At 44.1% G+C, this 5,112-nt stretch overlaps 2 non-coding genes across 2 annotated transcripts; both read right to left on the reverse strand.

Annotated features, from left to right (window-relative positions):
- Window positions 1-2,309: 2,309 nt before the first annotated feature.
- On the reverse strand, window positions 2,310-2,400 carry LOC141951917 (small nucleolar SNORD12/SNORD106). Its single transcript, XR_012631491.1, has one exon. It is a non-coding gene; the product is annotated as a small nucleolar SNORD12/SNORD106 (small nucleolar RNA).
- Window positions 2,401-3,207: 807 nt separating this feature from the next.
- Window positions 3,208-3,298, reverse strand: LOC141951918 (small nucleolar SNORD12/SNORD106). Its single transcript, XR_012631492.1, has one exon. It is a non-coding gene; the product is annotated as a small nucleolar SNORD12/SNORD106 (small nucleolar RNA).
- Between the last annotated feature and the right edge of the window lie 1,814 nt (window positions 3,299-5,112).

A 5,112-nucleotide genomic window follows, 5' to 3' on the forward strand; every position in this document is an offset into this window, starting at 1 on the left:
CATGCCCCTTTCTCCTAGCTTGAGGTACAGGCAGCTCCACATAAGCAATCACTACACAGAAGCACTGTTACCATCCAAACTCCCAAAACTAGTTAGGAGATCCAGAAATTGGCTGTTAAAGGCATGTAAAGAGTTTCAGTCACCAGCCAAATTCACCCGGTACTCAGATTTTATTAAAAATAGGCTCTGAACAGTACAGAAACACAGACTGCGCTGCAGCATCCAAGATGCCCCCTCCCCACTTTACAGGCTGCCTGTGATACATCATTAAATTTTTCTGGATGACAGGAGAGCGCTGAGACTTGAATCCCCACTCTCCTTACACAGAAGGCCATCCTCCCATACTTGACAAGTGCTCTCTAAGGAGAGGCTTCCTTACTTTTAATGACTATGGTAGGGTAATATTAGCTATCAGGCGGTGAATGCAGCCCTTGCAGACAAAAGCATCCAATTACATTAAACATGCATCAAGTTCCAGAATCCATTACAGTAAACACCTCATACCAAGGGAAAAATACAACACCCTTCATCTGTAAGTTGGCAGGACACCAATTTATCCCTCCTGCTAGCTCTGAGAAAAGACCAGGGCTGTTGCAGGTTGATGTGAATGCTGTTGGACAAGGGATCACAGGCACCAGCATGGAGAGTGACATCATTAGCAGAAGACAGCTTTCTGCTAGTACACTGACATCACATCAGGTCCCCGGACAACGTCTGACAAATCGCAACCTGTCAAGAAAACAGCCAACATTTTGTCAGTCCACTCCAGCACAAATAGCAAATACATAGCTTTCAAATGCCCCCCCCAAAAGAACTGTTAAGACAGCAAAGGTTGCTCTGCAAACAGCAAAAACTTCTTCACTGCCAGGCACTCCAAAATAGGATGCACTCTTAAAACTGCACTGTGGGAGCTTTTAGAGTAGTACTTGATAAAAGCCTGGGGGAGCTGACTGAGCATAGAGTGCCAGAGTTAACATATTCGGTCAGCTCTACCAGCTTCGCCATCTGACACAGACCACTCACACCCCTTCTGAATTCAAGAGTACAATATAGAAAGGTCGCATTTGTGCTCTTCATAGATAGAGGTTACCAAGGAGACTTCAGCCTCCCTGTAGATACAACAGCTGCACAACAGGCACCTGAACAGCAACACAAGGCTGTAACTGAAGCCAGTGACAACAGCTGTTTACCCAATGAAGTAAAGTTGTTAAGAGTTTTCTAGAGCATTAGCGAAATCCTAGTCAAACAGCCAAGTTTTCAGATGTCACAAGAACACCAAAAGCAATCCCTCTATTGCAAATAGACACACTGCTAGAAGCTGACTTTCATCCACGCTTCTCCAAGGCATTGAGAACCTCCCATCAGGGGTGGGAAAAAGAATAAACATCAAAAACAAAAGCTCCCTGACTCTTTAAGAAGCACCTCATTTTAACACTGCTTAAATGGGGCAAAACAGAAAAGCTATGCTTATGCCCTTAAACTGCCAGAACTTCCTGTCATTTCCTTGAGCAAGAATTCTTTCACTTTTGATACTCAAGTCTTTCACGTATGTCAGATAGTGTTACACAATCAGTTACTGTCTGTGCAGACAGCACCCTCCAGTGCTGCCCGCCCTCAAAGCACGCAGTATACGTGTAGTTTCCCTGCAATAGAGGTGCAAGGACGCATAGCCTCAATATACAGCCACATGAGGAACTGAAGCCTCTTGCATCTGTGGAATCAGTCTGGCTAAAACAGAAGTTTGCAGCAGCATTGCCAATCTGGTGGGGGAAAAAAAAAAGTCCATACTCATGACAGATGCTCTTCAGCTGAACATTAAAAGGCAATCAATTACATTTGAAAAATCATGTCCGTAACAACTGACAAGGTAATAATCCCTGCAGGAAAAATGGTAAAAGGAAATGTGAGTATTTCAACAGGTGTTGGTACTCAGGTCCAACACTTAAAAGGGCCCCTGATGCAATGCTCAAATCTACACATCTGTCAAACCTCCAGGGACACTGACCTGGCAAAGCATGGTAGAAGCAACCCCCTCGCAGAAAGGTGTTTTTTGCCTTTTTTTTTTATTTATTTCAATGAACATAGGTGGATCAAAGACTTACCACTCTCCCCACCAGAGGGGCACGGATGGTGGAGCAAACCAGGCAACTGTCCCCATCACACAACTCATCACTGCCAGCCAGAGCCATCACATCAGGTCTCCCAGAGGCTCAACACCCCTGCTGCCTTTGCAGCAGCCTACAAGTAAAGCCAAAGAGAACAGTCAGCACCAGGCCCTGCCAGGGTATGGGACACAGCAGCACTTCCCCGCTGGTGCATCAGACATGATCTGGCTTGAACAGTGAGAAATCAACACTGTCGCTCTGATGGGGAAAAAATTCAGTCATCACGTACACCAGCAAGTCCCCAGGAGTTACGTGGCTGCACACCCCCAGTGCTGTGCGACACTGTCACCTCCCCCAGCAGATCCACAGGGACTGAGTGAAGTAATGGCAGAGAAAGCAGCGAAGCCATGTACACACATGGCCACCACCGAACACTGACATCTGCAGTCCCCTCACACTCCAAGTTGGCCAGCAAGGGGCAGAGCAGAAAGACTCAAGAGGACCTAAGAGACACACTTCAGCCAGGATAGTTCCTGTCCCTTACTGGGGCAGCTGCTCTGAGCAGCAGATCACCCATTGTCTCCATGCAGGGCGTCCTTAAGCTTTCAGATTCCTTGCCCTACTGTTTCCTGTTTACTAGCCACACCTGCCACTTTGGACATGCTGGAACAGGAGCAACATGAGGCACAGAGGACCTTGTTGCAATTCTTCTGCATGAGGGAAATCTCTGTGTTTTCACCTCTACAGTATCTACACTAATGTTCAAATTTACACATCAGTCAGTTCTCAGTGACAAAGACTTCTAGAAGCAACTCCCATGCAGAATGGTATTTCCTCCTTCCCCCCCTTCTTTTTTATTATTTTAAAGCAATGACCAACAGTTACTTTAAGGACTTACCATTCTGACTTGCTAGAGGCAAGCATGGTAGAGCAAACCAGGCAACTGTCCCCATCACACAACTCATCACTGCCAGCCAGAGCCATCACATCAGGTCTCCCAGAGGCTCAACACCCCTGCTGCCTTTGCAGCAGCCTACAAGTAAAGCCAAAGAACAGTTAGCACCAGGTCCTGCCAGGGTATGGGACACAGCAGCACTTCCCCGCTGGTGCATCAGACATGATCTGGCTTGAACAGCGAGAAATCAACACTGTCGCTCTGATGGGGAAAAAATTCAGTCATCACTTACACCAGCAAGTGAAACCGTAAGCTGGTCTGAAATAACTCTCTAAAACTCATTTTGGAGTTTTAGAAAGTAAGCATTCTTTATTGAGGTGCCAGACACACAGGAGATAGCTCCACCTAATGTGCACACTGGGGTATTTCAAGAGCACTAAATATATAGTTAAAAGTATATATATTCATCAGTTTCCCAAGAAATTATTAACATATTCATACAATTTCCTGGAACTCATTTAACATATGCAAATGTCCTTAGCACATGCATCCTCATATTCTTCAGTGGTCATCGACAATCTTCCTCACTGTGTCCAGTAGCTGAACTCAGCTTCTGCACATGCTCAATCCTACTCCCCACCTAGCTTACATACCTCTATCTACAAAACCAGTCTGCGCTAGTACTGTTATAAACGACCAGGATTCCAATCCAAGAAAATAACTGATGTATTATAAAAGACAATAAGCAAAGCAGCGCTGGGTGGGTAGGGAGTCTCCGCTCCGCCAATACGCACCCGGAGTTCTAAAAAGCAGCGTCTTTTATACTCTGGTACCATCGTCTTAGCCAATCTCTTTTCGTCAGATAGTTGTCCTGTTCTTCCATTGGGTCATTTGAGTTGCTGGGGTACGTCTCCTCCTCCTATTGAGTCTTTTGAAAGTCTCGAAGCCTTGGTCTCTTGGCGTGCTTTTCTTCTATTGGGTCTTTTGAAAGCCTCATGATTCCATCTTTCGGCGGGCTTTTTCAAACAGCAGTTATATCAGCTCTAGGTGGGGTTTCTAGGAAGCGATTGCATATCAGCTCTAGGAGGGGTTTCTGAGAAACGATTACATTGTTCCACGCGAATAGCACACTTTATATTTTACCCGTATATTCAAACATTCTTCATAATTATAATACAGGTTATAGTGATCACAAATCATTTCAGATCCTCACAGGGTACCATATTCTACTTTTACAATATTTCTGACAGCAAGATATTATGGTTTGACATTTACAAATCATTCAAGCGTAACGTACCCGCCTTGCTTAACTTAGCAAATTATTTACAATGGTTTATTACAGTCCCCCCTTTTTCTTTTTATACCTCAATTTGCTGGTTAAGCTTAAAAAGAGCTTCTTTAGCAGCCCCTAAAAAGGTGACATCTTCTAGTTCAGTCTCTAATTGGTGTTCTTGTTGAGTTAAGTCAGTATATTGTTGCCTTAATATCATGAGTTGGACAGTTTCAATTCTGTTCTTAACAAGGCTAATTAATTTGCTTAAGATACAATAATCAGGGGTCCCATTAAGGTTGCTATTAGAGTGGTCATCCAAGGGGATTGATTAAACCATGATTCAAACCAGCTTTGTTGAGCTTCCCTTTCCTTCTTTCTTTATATAATGCCCTCACGCAGCTTGGTCATGGATTCCCGAACCACCCCAGAGTGATCTGCATAAAAGCAGCACTCTTCTCCTAGAGCTACACAGAGCCCTTCTTGCTGTAAAAATAGTAAGTCCAACCCCCTTCTATTCTGCAAAACAACCTCCGAAAGAGAAGTAAGGGACTTTTCTAATGATATTGATTTTTCAGTTCTTTCTAAATCTTCATCAACTGCAGCCCTTAAGGATGATAATCCTTTATGTTGTTGAACTAGAGAAGTAATTCCAGTCTCTGCCCCTGCAGTTCCTAGACCTATGAGGGTCGCAATTGTCAGGGCAGTGAGTGGTTCTCCTTTCCTTATCCTGAGGTTGTTATTATTCCAATATTTAAAGACAGTCTCTTTTGAATGATATAAAATCCGAGGCATGACTGTTATTTGTATACAAAATTCTTTGTTCTCATTAAACATAGTCA

The sequence above is a fragment of the Strix uralensis genome, chromosome 18, assembly GCF_047716275.1.
Source record: "Strix uralensis isolate ZFMK-TIS-50842 chromosome 18, bStrUra1, whole genome shotgun sequence".
Lineage (NCBI taxonomy): Eukaryota > Metazoa > Chordata > Aves > Strigiformes > Strigidae > Strix > Strix uralensis.